The 16,586-nt window shown below is 38.1% G+C and overlaps 1 protein-coding gene and 1 long non-coding RNA gene across 7 annotated transcripts in view; one reads left to right on the top strand and one right to left on the bottom strand.

The window, feature by feature from the left end:
* Positions 1-5,622, bottom strand: part of LOC136843398 (uncharacterized) — a 106,874-nt gene extending 101,252 nt beyond the window's left edge. The window contains exon 1 of the long non-coding RNA XR_010854545.1: positions 5,198-5,622. This is a non-coding gene — a long non-coding RNA (uncharacterized lncRNA). The remainder of the gene's footprint in view (positions 1-5,197) is intronic.
* A 4,856-nt stretch (positions 5,623-10,478) lies between these two features.
* Positions 10,479-16,586, top strand: part of Pabp2 (poly(A) binding protein nuclear 1) — a 74,036-nt gene continuing 67,928 nt past the window's right edge. Inside the window, exon 1 of one of the 6 annotated variants that reach the window (XM_067111746.1) lies at positions 10,479-10,646. The gene's annotated coding sequence lies outside the window, so the exon portion shown is untranslated. Of the gene's footprint in view, positions 10,936-11,026; positions 11,104-16,586 lie in introns of those variants that run through there. The other 5 variants (XM_067111750.1, XM_067111745.1, XM_067111748.1 and 2 more) reach the window with 5 other exon arrangements.

The raw sequence follows: 16,586 nt of genomic DNA on the forward strand, positions 1-16,586 counted from the left end.
AAGCTGAGTAGCTGTAAAGTTACTATCAAGCGCTACTTTACATTCATTCACGTTTGTTCATTTCTTATTTACCTGTTTGCTTGTTATTTTAACTTTGTCTCTTGCTGTTGAAGCACTGACAATGACCCTGAAAGACGCAGCTCTCTCAACTTGTAGCAGTAATTATTACTGTTGAGGCTATTGCAACATTTGACAGCTCCTATGACCGAGAAAAGATGTTTAAAGAAATGGCAGAGAAAAACTAAATATTGGGAGAGAACTGGAAGAGAATCTTGTTTGGAACATGTGGTCAGGGCATAACTCTTTTCTACCCACTCTCAGATAAATTGTTTCGTTATCTCTCCCTACGCCTTTCACAAATTTCTTAGGAAAAATGTTTAACGTTAACATGGATCATACTCTAGACTAAAAAGAGCGTCTTAACTAAAAATAACGGGGCCGCGTGCGTGAGGAAAGTGTCCATAAACATGAGTCGGAATGTTTGCAGAGACCATTTTACCTCTCCTTAACCTGAACGTTTACCTTTTAAGAGCCTCAAGGAAACGAATGGTATCGTTAGCGATAAAACTTCGATCGCGTAGATTTCCTTAGAACTGAGGTTTGGCTGAATTTGTGTAAAAAAAAATTAACAATTTTTGAAGAAGGAAATTTATTTAGTCAGCTCTTCTTGGTAAAAATGATAGGAGTACGCTCAATGGGAATGAATGGAAATGAAAGTGATTAAAATGATTTGTTTTATACAGTATATGTCGAGTACGAAGCACTGTCATGGTGAAAATTTTAAAGACTTGGCTAAATTTGGTGAGAGTCTTGATATTAGCTATAAAGAATATGGAGATAGGACTAAGATTTGATGAAACTGGAAGCATAGGTAAAAAAAAGTGGATCGGTGGTTTGAAGTAGTTTCGTCAGATCAAGAGGAAGGAGAACGATAGATCGGTGAAGAGGGTATACAAGATGGAAGTTTTACAGACCGAGAGGAAACTGAGAAAACGTTGACAGAATGGAGTGGAAGAAATGCTGGAACAGATGTGCAAAGACATCCAAGAAGCGACACAAGGAAGAGTTGCGAGGTGTCGTGCCGTTGGGAATTCTTTGTAGGTAAAAGTGGCCAATGCAGTGGAAGTTTTCACTAAAAATTTTAAAGTTAATGTGATTATATACATTCGTGAATAGATATATGGACAGATAGATAAATAGAAAGGATGAATAAAAGAACGTTGTGTTTAGTATAGTTAGAAATTTAGTGAATAAAAAACGGAAGCTTGAAGGCTAGTTGCAGAACATAAGAAAAAATAGTGCAGAAGCTTACAAGATAAACAAGTTAGTCAAGCAGTAAGTGAGGGAGAAAAAATTTGGAGTTCTTGAGAACTTTGGGTGAGCTTTAAGCACACACTTTAGGTAAAAATAGTACGGTAGTTCTTCCAGTTCGTAAATGTAAAGAGATTAAGGACAATAGATTTATTTAATTTATATTATATATATATATATATATATATATATATATATATATATATATATATGTGTGTGTGTGTGTGTGTGTGTGTGTATACAGTATATATAAATATACATAAATATATGTATGTATGTATATAAATATGTATGTATAAAATATATATATTATACACATCCATATATACATATTTTATAATATATAAATATATGTATATACATACATACATACATACATATGTATATGTATGTACATATATACGTATATATACAATATGTATAATAGGACATTTCCTTACGGTCAAAAATGACGGCAATATGCTTTACTATGCAACGGCTGGGATGAATTAAAATGAACTTGGAGTAAAAAATGTAGGCTAGATGAACATCTTTAAGGTAAAGGGTTGAAAATTACTTTTCGATTAGGCTACCTTCGAGTTGTGATTTTGAACTTCCGCCTTTTTTTTTAACTAACTTCAAAATAAATCTTCAGTTTCATAAGCCCTTCAAAATCAGGAAAACTAACATTTATTAGACTGATCAAAGAAAATGAACACTACTCAAATTCCCGATTGATAATCTTGAATAATTTCCATATCTTTCCTTATGCTTTACTGCTCACTAGCTTGCACTAGTAGCTATAAACTATATATTATTGGAAAAGCAATTTATCATAGTATGTATATATATATATATATATATATATATATATATATATATATATATATAGCCTATATGATATATATTGTATATGTGTATGTGTATATGTATGGGTATATATCTATCTATATATAATATATATACAGATATATACATATATATGTATTTATATGGAAATACATGCCTAATATATATATATATATATATATATATATAAATGAATGTATATACACTTACATATACATGTGTATAAATATATAAATATTGGGAATGAACACATGGGAACGTGTTTCACAGAAATAAATTTCTGACTCACAACGGGTCCGAACCCAGATCTTTCGAGTGAGAGTCCAGAGCATTAGCAATTCTGACGCAAACCTAAGTACTATGTACCTGAGGTTGTAAGTTAGAAATGTGTTTCTATGAAGCACGTCACCATGTGTTCATTTCTACCACGTGTCACGGTGAAGGGGTAAGTTGAATGAAATGTTAGCAATTCTAGTGCTGATGGCGCGGGAAGTTGGGTAAAATTCGCTGGTATGTTGGGCGCTGGGTGAATATGCGGCCGCCCGCGGGAAAAGCCTCAGTAGGTTCCAACATAATTTAAGTCCTGTGCGTCTGAACTGCAAATTCCTGGACTCTCACTCGAAAGACCGGGGTTCGGTCCCGTTGTGAGTCAGAAATATATATATATATATATATATATATATATATATATATATATATATATATATATATATATATATATATATATATATATATATATATATATAATTATATATATATATATAATTTATTTATATATATATATATATATATATATATATATATATATATATGTGTGTGTGTGTGGTTTACCCAAGTTATTCCGTTTGTATGTCGGAAAGTAGTGTTCAGATTTAATATTTTCATCTTTTTGCGCATTTCCTATTACATATGACCCTTTTGTGCCTACACTCTTCAAAACAGTCGATATGACACTTCATTCTTGAATGTCACTCACAGGACTGGCGTATTTGAACAGTGTCATTCCTAAGAACAAACAATATCCTTGTGGAATGCCATTCCCATCATCGGTCAGCTCTACTGGTGACCAGCGCGTGACGGTTGTCTCCCTTGGCGTGAACTCGGGATGAGCCGTGTGGCCACGGATGAGCAGCAACAGGGGAAAAGCGAGAGTTGCCATGTTGGCAACATTCTTTAAAAACAAGCCATAACCGCAAACGGGGGGGGGAAAGACTGGATAAACATAATCCCTTCATTCAATAAACCTCTTGAATGAAATAAGATTGGCTGATAACGATTATTTTCATAATTACTTTCGAATGAATGAAGGTTCAAGGAACTTTTATGTACGGTAAGTTCGCTTATAACTAACTATAAGCCAAGGCCAACGTTACACATAAGTATATCAGTATATACTTTTGATTTTTATAAAGCGCGTTTTAGCCAGATACTATATGAAGTAACACGTAGCTGTATATTGAAGTAACACGTAGCTTAGTAGCAGAGTAGGTGTGGTCCAATAAAGTTGACATCTTGCCGTAGTGAATAGCAATTTTCCCGCCACTGCTTCTGGCTTACATTTTCAACAATAATAACAATAACCTATTTCGAATATTAACGGTGTAATTCGCAAACAGTTAATTATTAAAACACTTTTCAGCTGCAAATGTACACCAAGATATCCTTTTATTTACCTAAAACTTACACACAGCGTAACTATTTAAAGCCCGGGACGCAGTGTTACCATGCGCGAGCACCACAGGCGGGTGGACAGATGGAAAAAATCAGAGTATAGTTGTGGCTAAGGTAACGCGGGTTCGTTTCCCCCTACCGGACATCATAATTTCTTCGTATTTCTTGCACTTCCATCTTAAGGCTTTGCAGTGACAAGCGTATCCAAAAAACCGCAAAGAATTCGAGAAGTTAAGCGGGCATTGTGGCTATAACAATCACATATATTTAGAATATATATATATAATTAACTATCACATTCATCTTCCTAACCCCATCATAAAAGTAGGCTTATTCATTTGCAAGAAAAAAAAATATATATATATATATATAGATTTAATATATATATATATATATATATATATATATATATATATATATATATATATATGTATATATATATGTATATGTATGTATGTATAACCAGTGAACCTGGTTTCTTTGTATTAGGGATCGAGTGGAAGATATTACATACTGTGCATGCTCTTTAATTGCTAAAATTATTATCCTTATAAACCTATGGTTCATTCAGTTTGCAAAACGATGTCTCTCTGTCTCTCTCTCTCTCTCTCTCTCTCTCTCTCTCTCTCTCTCAAATAGCTGTCCCTTTCCTTTGCCCAAACAATAGGCCTAGTTCATGCACATGAAAGCAATTTCAATAAAATGCTGTGTCTCTAACCCCCACGTTGACTAGTAATATCCCTTTGCAGCTATTAACTACACATAGGCCTAGGCCTAACTCAACCTTAGTCTTAACTACACATAGGCCTAGGCCTAACTCAACCTTAGCCTATCACTCTTAACCATCTAAATATGGTTTACTTGCATTAGGAATCGAACGGAATATACAATTATACATTTCAGTTGATAGATGTATTCATATAAGCCTATATAGTTAATATATTTGTCCGCAATTTTAAATGTAAAATAGGCAGACTAGACCAAACTAATAGCCAATATATATTTATCCGCAATTTTAAATGTAAAATAGGCAGACTAGACCAAACTAATAGCCAATAATATATTTATCCACAATTTTAAATGTAAAATAGGCAGACTAGACCAAACTAATAGTTAATATATTTATCCACAATTTTAAAAATTAGGTGAGTCATGTTGACGTTTTTCATGTTATTTTATGTTTTAACTAAAATAGGCAACGACTAGACCAAACAAACTAATAGTAATAAAAATATAACGTTTATCCACAATTTTAAATGTAAAAATAGGCAGACAAAATAGACCAAACTAAAATAACATAGAAAACGCCAATAGTTAATATATTTATCCACAATTTTAAAGGTAAAATAGGTAGACTTGACGAGACTAGAGTCGAGATGTGAAATACCTGTTTCAACAGTGGCGCCATCATGCAGAAGTAAGGGTTGGTTCGGTATGGCATCATCCTTCAATTTTCTTGCATTTGCAGGGCAGTAGTTAAGCAACTCATGCCTGAGGTCTCTTGCATAATCGCCTTGTTGAAAATGAACCGAACACGCTCTTGCTTTTTTGGGTGTGTATATATGGTAACTTGTTCTGCAGATGTTCACCTACTGTACTCCCTTGCATTTCGGGATCTTTAGGGAAACGATAAAAACTAACCTTTTCACTTCCAACAGTTTCCCTTTCTGTGTGACAGAATCCATAAATAGCACATATCACCGTGGCAATAACGCACACAATCCCAAAAAAACCTCAGGAATTGACAAAAATTCGTGAAAACTTTAGTTTATCCAACACCACGTCCAAGAAGATACTGGCTTGCCCAGGCCCATCGCAGCGGTTAGTTACTAATACCGATGAGGGGACATGTGACGTCATGCGCGATCTTCTTATCGTTTTATATCTTGATATCAGCTTTGAGGGAAAGAGTCTCTGCGAATGAAAGACTGGGTGTCACTCTTCGGGGACATTATGTACATAAAGTATCTCCACCGTAGGTTCGATCCCAGGCAATGATGTTGAGTTGGTGACAAATTTAATCCCGGGTAGTGGTTGTAGAGCGTTGAATGACTGAAGATTCAAAGCGCTTGCCCTGGTGGCATACATTCCATATCAACGAAAAATTCTAGAACTAGTAAATTGCTTTGAGCAGTCTTTTCTTAAATCTGTTTACCTGTTTATTAATTTTTATCCCACCATATTCTGTGAGGCTACTACTATATTTAGCAAATGATTTTTGTGCAGTATAGGTGATGAATTACAAGGTCCCTACCTCTGGTGTAGCCTCCATTGTGCTTCGGCTCTTTGTTGGCTTTTCCGCGTCCTTTAGGAAAAGCAGTTCATTAAAAAAAAACATGAAAAAGATTCATGGATATCCTTAGTACTGCCACCACTTCTGTCAGAGTCATGAATTTTCTTTAGTTCCCTTCTGAAATTACTTTTTCAGTTGTTCAATTTCCTTTTAACATCATCGATATTGGCCTCATTTTTCACTTACCTGAATATTCTTAAAAGTTTCTCATAAGCAGCATTTCTTTTATCTTTCCTCAAAAAACTTTTATTTTGTATGTCCCAAAGTTCAGGCATAATTTTATAAATGTCGATGAAATGCTGCAGCAAAGCCTTGCATTGGCTATTTTCAGAAAGCGTTGCCATTTCGGCGGCGAAGTACATTACACGGAGAACATAAGAACATTAACACGATTGACATTCAAGACAACAGACCATGGTCTAAGATAGACCATTTAACAGACGATCAGTCGTCTGCTCACTCCATAAGCTCCGTCCACAAGAATGGTGCGACTGAATGACGGGTTTTAAAATATTTTGAAATCCATCATTCACTGTTTTCTTGGCTGACACTCCATCATTCCACTGTTCACACGATTGATCGGAATGACATTCACAGAAATACTGACATTCCGAGTGAACATGTGAACTTGGATTTATGCACAATCTCTCCTTGCTTATCTGATCCTCGCCCAGGTGTTAGACCATTCTTTTTCTCCTTCACCATTTTCCCTTAATCATTTTTGTTATTTTGGCACTTTAAGCTTTGGCTCGATTAGAGAATTCAGTTTCTTGCCTCGGCAGCATATGTAGGCTACAACAAAATGTTTTTATTATCCGTTGCTGTTTGCGTGTGTTTGTGTTTGCGTGTTTCAAGAGGATGCAGCATTTACATTTCACGGCCATTCCTCGATCATCCCTAATTCTGTCGGTTCTTTTTCTCCTTTGAGCGCTGCAGCAAGAACGTATAGAAATCGTATTGAATCATACTTTCTTTTTAAGAACTGGACGCTTTCCTCTAAAGAAAAGTAAAAAAGAAAGAAAGAAAGAAAGGGGAGGAAGCTTACTATTCTGAACGTCCAACGAAACTGCCACCGAGTACAGCGAGCCAACGTCTGCGCTAAAAGTCCATAAACATTAGGCGGAATGTGTTTGCACGAACAATTTCGTCTCATCTTAAAGTTTACCTTTTTAAAGGCACGACGACGAATGTTAGCTAACGATAAAAACTTCGAGCAGTTTTCTGATATACAGATCTCTCTCTCTCTCTCTCTCTCTCTCTCTCTCTCTCTCTCTCTCTCTCTCTCTCTCTCTCTCTCTCTCTCTCACAGATTGTGTGTGTGTGTGTGGCAATTTTTTTTACAGTTGTAACAAGAACAAAAATATGTAAGCATTCAGTTAGACTAGAAAATGATAAATTGGTTTTCCTCTCGCACAAATTCAGTGTTTGTTTTACTAAGGCTCATTCTCACACCCCACTGATTACACATACCCCATCCGTTCAGATTTTGTAGTGGCGAGGATAAGTTAACCATGATAAGAGCTGCAACATATAAATACTTTTTTCATTTTCCAGAACAACAAACATATCGTGAGTAAAGAATAAAAACAGCAACGGACTTCAGCAGGACTCTGCGGAACACCTGCCCATATAGGTGTAGGCTCTGTTATATTTGGTTAGGTTAACTTAGGTTAGGTTAGGTTAGGACCAAAATGACTATGACTGGAGTCAGAAGAGACTTGTGGCTGACAAGACTGAAATCCCTCTTTGATGTCAGGCGCTTACAATTGTTGTCGCAGTCAAGTTCAGACTTCACTATCATTCAAGTATCTTACTAAGTTGAATTTGATACACGTAAAAACAATGTAAGTCTAAAGGATTACTAAGTGTTATATTAATGAGAAATTTATCAAAATAGAAAAAATCATTTATTAAAATTGTGCTTTTATGGTTTTTTGTTGCTTACGGCTTTTATCACAATAAACTGGGAATTTTCAAGAACGTAAGTGGTCATTTTGTGAGAGCATTGACTTTCAGTCATGTGCCACAATATTCCACGAACAGAGAAAAATAATGGCGAGGCATTTATAAGATTTTATAAGTTTCTAGAGGAAATGTCAACCGAGAAAAGGAAGGATTAATTTACTTAGTTGATGAATGTTGTACCTTACTAGAAATATTTTCTAGAAATGTATCTAGACCGGTCGAGCCAAACTCTTGACTCAGGAGATTCAAGAATCTAGAAGCTGAAAAAGATCGTTTAATTAAGGGGACGTGTGAACAATGTTGTGGCAGGATTCACTGCAACTGAACTAGAAACTGATAAATTAAAGGCTTGTAGCAATTTTACCATACATGAGGTTTTTTTTATTATATATATATATGTGTGTATCTCAGATATCGGTAAGTTGATCATGGGTACGTGAATGTGTTCTTGGAGGGCACGGTCTAGTAGACCTTGGTGGAGAGCGCTAGTGGGTATGGGAAAGTCATGCACATGCAGCGCCTTCTTATAATATATTTGACGGAATTTCACGTGTATTATGCCAGTATCAGATTATTGATGTTTAAAAACAGATTAGTACTTTTTTTATATAAAGCTTAGAATTTTTAATTTATTTTATTTTATTTATTTATTTATTTTTTTTTTTTGCTTAGCCCAGTTGATGTTTTAAGGCACCGTACTTTCACCTGGGTATAATTCACGATTTTTTTTAGGTTTAGATTATCTTCCTGACGTTAGGTCAATCTGAATGTGTTAATTCTGTCTACCGTTGACTTCGTTTCCAATTAATTTGGCTTTCTATAAATGTTGCTTCTCCCAGGGGCCTTGAAATAATTTTTTTTTTTTTTACCGTCGTCTTGTATGAATGATTTGACCTGTGCCGTAACACGAACCATCTTCAACTCCATTTACCTCTCACAAGATCTAGAGATTTCCAGTGCTTAAATTTGGTAACATATCAGTATTTTAGTAAAACAAATTAGTCTTCTATCTCAGAGAATTTGTAAGATTGATATTCTCATTCAATATATAATATGAGAATATATTAAATGAGAACTTCAGGAATATTCTCACGTAATTTGTTAGCACCAGTAGGCCTATCTTGTATCTTATGTTTATATGAATTTTGCTGAATCGTGCTCTTTTAACAGGTCTTATCTATGCTGTTTATCTTCTTAAGTTCACGACTATTTATTCCATTCATCGCTAATGAATTCATGTGCTGTTCAGCCAAGGTGTCGTGTAGCTCATTTTGAATACTGTGCCTTCGTTAATGTATATAAGGCGTTTTATGGCAAATTACGGCGAGCTTCAGTGTGAGTTCCTGTGAAAATGCCTTATTTCTTAGCCTATCCTAAATAGTAATCCATTTCCAGGTTTTTCTTTTCTAGGTAACTAGGGCATCATAATAGGAATAAGCTTTACTTTCCTTTTTAGAATAAAATATAGGGTGTAGGCCAAAGGCCAAGCGCTGAGACCTACGAAGTCATTCAGCGTTGAAATGGAAATTGACAGTAAAAAGGTTTGAAAGGTGTAACAGGAGGAAAACCTCGCAGTTGAGCGATGAATCAGTTGTTAGGAGGGGGTGGAAAGTAAGACCGAAGAGAGAGAATATGAACGGAGGTACAGCAAAAGGAGTTGCAGCTAGGGGCCGAAGGGACGCTACAGAAAACCTTAAGTAATGCCTGCAGTGCACCGCATGAGGTGCACGGACGGCATAACAACTCCTACGGGGAAAAGTCAAATTTCATTCTACGTTTACCATCTTAACATTCCAGAATAAATTTACTCTGGGAAGCCATTGAACAGATAGTACTGGGAATCAAAAGTGAATGAGCAAACTTCTCTCTCTCTCTCTCTCTCTCTCTCTCTCTCTCTCTCTCTCTCTCTCTCTCTCTCTCTCTATATATATATATATATATATATATATATATATATATATGTATATATATGTGTGTGTGAGTGTACTGTACGTATGTATATATTTGTATAAATGTGTGTGTGTATTTGTGTGTGTATGTGTAAAATATTGGTGACGGAATTTCAACCTTCATTTATTTTTTCCGAAAATAAAGACAGGAAATTTCTCTCTCTCTCTCTCTCTCTCTCTCTCTCTCTCTCTCTCTCTCTCTCTCTCTCTCTATATATATATATATATATATATATATATATATATATATATATATATATATATATATATATATATATATATATATATATATATATATATATATAGTGTACGTGTATATATTTGTATAAATGTGCGTGTGTATTTGTGTGTACGTGTAAAATATTTGTGACGGAATTTCAACCTCCATTTATTTTTTCCGAAAATAAAGAACAGGAAATTTCTCTCTCTCTCTCTCTCTCTCTCTCTCTCTCTCTGTCCCTGTCGTTTTCTGTCGTCAGAGACAAGGGGTTCCTTGAATGAAATTCCTGAGTCCCGGGAACATTCGACATTTCTCGGTGTTGGTGTAAATAAGCGAATCGTTCGTTCGTTCGTGAAATTCAAAGTACCCGTCTTTATCTTTGTATATCTCCTTCATCCTACAGTGTATGGTAATTATTAATGATTTTCCTTAATGTTTGTGTTTTTATTTTTGGTTCTGGGAGTTCATTTTCTGCCCTGTTGGAAGCATTTCATCTCAGATAAGAGTTAACCGACGACATCTTGTCCAAACATCAGAAGAAGAGCGGCAGCGGCGGCGTCTCGGTGAAAACAAACGCCACGGCGATGTAGTGGTACGTGAGTGAAATACGGATGATTTTAACCTTAGTAACAAGCCGCGTACATCTTCCTACTTTTCGTTTGACGGGAGATTATGTCAGGTTCTGTAATAACAATTAGGTTAGTCTTGGTTCGTGGTTAGATTTAAGGCCAGCCACTGCTAGTGATGTTGATAAATGTTTCTTTCTCTCCGCTCTTTGGTCGTCTGTTTCCATCTGGCGTTGTGCCTTTATGCCAAGAAAAAGAAAAGTTCGTCCTATTTTCTATTAGTATATTGGGCGAAGCAAGGTCAGTCGTAAGTTAGTTTTGTAAGGTCATGTAAACCACCGTGTGATGTGTCCCCCTTCGATGGGTTCTGTTATGGCCCATGCTACGTAGGAGGACTTGGAAAATACACCATCCGAGCACCATATCGTCATCATAAATTAAGCAAAAGTATCGATAAATTTTACTTCATCATAAATTAGGCAGAAGTATCGATATATTTTACTTGATGTTGCTTAGAACTTGTTAAACTAGTTTTAGAATTTACATGCTAGCCAGTGCAGAACGACGGGAACAGGTTCTGCAGAGAAAAAAAAAAATTTCTTAGAATGCTATACCCTGACCTAACCAGATCTTAGGGGTGCTGTTCCTTGACCTGGGTGGGGGTCTTCACCCCCCCCCAAATAACAATAAACATCAGAGAGTGGACTAAGCTTCTGTTCAGAGGTAGCCCAGGCGTTCTGCAAACTACCCTACGATGCAACAGCCAAGGCTTAGCATGATGACATTTTAGCTCCTTTTGGTATTTGTAAGTAATAGATACACCGCGGGTATTTAGCGAGAAATGGCAGTTTCTTATAGTATTTTGGTTGCTTATTTACAATTCAAAATTTTTTTTTTGGCAGTCGGCTGTAATTAACCTGTAATTGTCCCCTGAAGTCCATCCAACAAGGGGTTTCCTTACGCGATCTTCACAAGACAGAGCATGGCTACGTCTGTTTCGAACGATTCATATCCCGTCCTTCAAGTGCAGTACCTTGGAAACTGGTTTTTTCAACACTTTTAGGGCTTCTGACACTGGCGGGGCATTTGTTTGTTGTCGGCCAAATGGAATGTACCTTTGCCGTGTTTAGTACTGGCCAGGGGGAGTGGGGGAGTTACCCATACGTTGACAAGTTATTGCACTTGCCAGACGGGATATGAACCGTTCGAAGCAGACGTACCGGTGCTCTGTCTTGTCGTGAAGATCGCGTATGGAAACCCCGGATTCCCATCGGGGTCCCCCTTACCGTAGGGTAGAGTTCAAAGGTAAATTGTAAGTTAATTACAGCCGACCGCCAAAAATTAACGTTAAATTGTTCATAAGCATCCAAAATACTACAAGAAACTGCCATTTCTCGCTAAATACCCACCGTGTACCTATAACTTAGTTCTACCCTCCTTTTAGGTAGAATGCAGAGTGAGAGATCGCAACTTACTTTTGGGAGGGGGTTTTGTCCAGAGGGGCAAAGCTCCCTAAACCAGCTTAGGGTAAGGTAGATTGAGGTCATTTTGGTTAGGTCTTATTCCCTCTAAATCCCCTACTGCAGAAAAACCTACTAGGTCTGCGGTAGCCCTGACGCCCGACTTCATTCACTCCCCGTTTAGATATTAGGCATAACATAGCTGGTAACATACCTATAGCTTAGTTAGCAGTAGGGCCATCCTAGTTTACAGCTGAGGACAAATCACAACTTGGTGACAATTACCTCAAAGCCTGTAATTTACCATGAATGTAAAATAGTTTTAAAGTAGATTCTTTCCAAGTGTAATTATTCAGTGTAGCCTGTCAGGTTTTGAGGGATTTGTCGTATCTGGTAATGCTTGATTACCATAGCACGTTATAATCTCCCTCTCCCCAGGGGCTACAAATAGAAAATGGTATTTGGGTTGAATGAATGAAAATGAGTGAAATATGGGTATGAATCTTGACCTAACGCCCCATGTTCTGCATAACTGAAGGAGTGGGCTATGTCCCTCTTGTGCCTCCATCCTTATCAAACCAATGTTGTCTTAAGTTATTGTTGCAGAATTACCTAGTTGTGCACATGTTCTGCCATGCATAATATCATGGGTGTTCCACAGGGGTAAATCCTCCTGGGCGAGATAGGTTAGGTTAAGCACTAGTTAGGTTGGGATGCATCCCTATTGAAATGTCTTTGATAAGTAGTTCTGAGGAAGTGCTTTGCATGATGATATTATTTAGTAATGAAATTTTTTTTTCCTAAATATAGAAAATAATGGCCGAGATGACTTGAAAATTTCACTGAAATAATGAGAATTTTACCATCTTTTGCTCATGTTTTTACTTGAAAAAGATTTACAAGTTATCTTACCTGTACTGCCTGCTTATAAGTAGATAGTGACCAGTGGCAAGACCTTATGCAACTCGTATGCACTTTTACCTGTCATAACTTTTAGGGGGAAATTCTTGGATTTAAGAAATCATTTCCTACTTGACTGTGGTGCTTTGACAACCTAAAATTTTTTTTTTTTTTTTTTTGTAGGCTACATAATTTGCTTGTTTGCCATGTTTATTACCAGCCCTATGGTATATAATGAATTCTAAAGCATAAAGGGCTGTAAATGTGTTGGTAACTGTAAATTTACGATAGAATTAGTATGACTTGTATGAAGTAAATTAAGGAGACTTGAGAGCACAGTATAAAAATTCCAAAAGTGAGTTGTGGTATTAGTGAAATGTTAGCAATTGTTGTTCTCTTCATTACTGTCCCAAGGGGAATTTACAGATTTAATCACACGCACCTAACCTTTCTTAAGGCCATTGACACTGGTACTGTGGTCTCTCTGTTGTTAGACTTAAAAGTGTTTATGAGTTTGACCAAACATTTTTGAAGGAAGTGAATGTCCTTTTTGTCACAGTTGAATCAAAGAGAATATTTCATTATAAAAATCACTTTCATATAAGTAGCTTACCAAGTAACTACATAGCTAAGTTTCTAACTCACACAGCAGACTTTATTTTAACAAAATTCGTGGTAGCACTTCGATAGTTAGTGTAGGTGACAAGCCCCACCCACTAATGGGAGTACTGGAAATGAATTGGCAGAAGAGCTCATTCTGTTTCTGTCATTCTCTCGAGTAACATCGGCTGTTTGCTGCAGCTTTTGTTTACTGATTTTTGGTTGTATGGCTGGATTTCGGTGAAGTATTATTGCTTATATATTTAAGTAGCCTTCATGCTTTAATAGCTTTCAGCATCATATTTTTAGTGTTTTGGTTATTATTATGTCCGATTTTAGTTCACCTAGTTTCGCTATTGTAGCGAAAGTTGCAAAACCAGATTAATCAAACCTTCATATGATTCTCATACAATTTGCAGTAAATATAGCCTAGTGGGCAGAAATATAGTAGGGAGAAAACTTGTGCTAAATATATGATTAGCAAGAGTAGAAGGTACTTAAATCTCAACTAGACAATTTAGAGAGGGATAGAAAAAGGAAAGCAGCCTCTAGAGCAAGGAAATGAGCTTCCCTTAGCCTAGGTTAGAAGATAGCTCTGCTATTCCTTCTTCCCCTCTTCCTAATTTTTCCCCTGCTACTAGCCCTCCTACTTTTGATCCACCTAGTCCCGGGCTTCCAAACCCGATGCCATTGCCAGTCTAGAGTCAAGGTTTGACAAGAAATGATTCTACTAGTGAATACAGTGACGAAGTTTGGTGCATCACTGAAGTTGTTTATGGGAAAACGTATTCAGACAGCGCTACTTCCTGCAAAGTGACAAGTGATAATGTTGCAAGTGGAGGAGGTGGCTGCCTGTCCTGACAGTTCTCCTAGACTCAGGTCACTGTCCTGTTCCTCTAACCCTGGGAGAAGACATACCAAAAGTCCAAGGGAAGCCGAGGGGTTTTGCCCATGGGTAGTCGCCCCTCAGCCGCACCTGTTGTACAGTCCCAGGTGTTGGTAGACAGCCATTGGAAAGGCTTGTCCACGGATGTTTATGGCTTGTCCTCAAGCTCGTCTGACGATAGCAGTGTGGACAGGAAGCGCCGTAGACATTACTTGGACTCTCTGTCCTTTTAAGCTCTCTTTTGCAATCCTCGGTCAGAGTCCTGATTCGATGGGGAGTCCAGTGCCTGTTTAGAAGTACAAGCATTCTCTTTGCAGTCCCAAGCCTTCATGCAGTTACTCAGTGGACCCTTATGTGTCTGCTTCAGTCCATGAGTGCCCACACCTGTCTGCTTTGGACAGTCTGGAGAATGTCTCACCTGTCTACTCAATTTTTCTCCACAAGTGCCCACACCTGGTTCCCAAGCGCCTGACTTCCAGACGTTCCGTGCCGCTTTCCAAGCACCTGGTGCCAGCTCCTGAGCACCCAGCGCCAGCTATTCAGTATCAGTCTCCTGCTTGGAGCGCTAAGCGCCCATTTCCAACCGCAGATCTCATAGCCTATGCAGTACTCCTTCAATATTTGCGGGCGAGCTTTCCTACCCTTTTTTTTTTTTTTTTTTTGGCTTCAGCTAGCCCCAGTCTCGCCTACCTCCACCTTCCTGATGAGAGGCCATCCACTTGACAGACCTAGGTTCCCCACAGTGGTGCTTTCCTTGTCTTCTAGGTAGGCTTGCAAGGAAATTGAAGTCTGGTTTTCTGCTAAAAGGGAGCAAGGTAAGGCTTCTTTCGTCTTTCCTCCCTCGCGCTTTATCCATAGGATGTTTCTTTCCTACACCTCTGGGGAAGCTCCTTCCCAATGCTCAGCGTTTTCATCAGTGAAAATTATATTTTTCATCAGCTTGACTTCCTTGTCAAAGACCTATTTTAGTTGTTTGAAGATTTCAGTTTCTTGGACTAGATGGTGAGAGCGCTAGCCAAGAAGATTGAAGATTGCATTAATTTAGTCGGAGACTTTGCCTCGGACTGTATAGGAGTCCTCTCTCGTGCAAACAAGACCATCAGGGATGGCTCTCTTGAATTTGCAGCTCTTTTCTCTCTGGGGGTTTTGAAGAAAAGAGTTTTTTGGTGCTCCCTTTCCACTAGAGGAGTCACTCAGGCCAGAAGTCGGGCCCCTGTATAGAAGTCGACTTAGGACCCTCTGGTGCATTCTTCCAGATGTCCCAAGGATTCTTCCGCATTTGTTCGTAAGACAGTCTCTCCTGTCCAGCAACATCCCTTTCATGGGAGTAAGCCCAAGTCCAGTCTGGGACCCGCGCCATTGTCCGCTTCTTGGCCAGAACTATCAAGAGGAGCTCAAGTCCTTCCCCAAGAAATGAGGAAGAAGTCCTCCGTGCACAAGTGGGAGCCAGTCTTCTCGAGTTTTGGGAGAAGTGGAGTATCAGAGGGACAGAACAGTGGATTGTCAAGGTTCTGAGGGAGGGCTTCTCCATTCCGTTCATGGAGAGCCCCCCCCCTTTAGTCCCTTCTCCCTTTGTTTTGAGGGCATATTCAAAGGCTTGGGAAACATTCAGCCCTTTTGGAGGAGGTCTCCTCTCTCCTTCGAAAGAGAGTCATACAAGAAGTCATGGATATCAACTCAGAGGGGATCTACTACTGTCTATTTATGGTCCTCAAATCATTGGGGTTTGGAGACCAATCCTCAACGTAAGCACCCTGAATCTCTTTGTCCAGCAGATGATGTTCAGATGGGGACAAACCAGTCAAGTCCTTTCATCCATTTACCAGGGCAATTGGGTGATATCCTTGGATATGCCCATGTCAGCGTCTAAACGCCTGTCTCTCAGAGCACCCGGCACCGCCCGACCACCCGGCGCCTGCTAAATCTTCCAGTTTCAG

The sequence above is a fragment of the Macrobrachium rosenbergii genome, chromosome 11 (genome assembly GCF_040412425.1).
Source record: "Macrobrachium rosenbergii isolate ZJJX-2024 chromosome 11, ASM4041242v1, whole genome shotgun sequence".
In the NCBI taxonomy this organism is placed as follows: Eukaryota; Metazoa; Arthropoda; class Malacostraca; order Decapoda; family Palaemonidae; genus Macrobrachium; species Macrobrachium rosenbergii.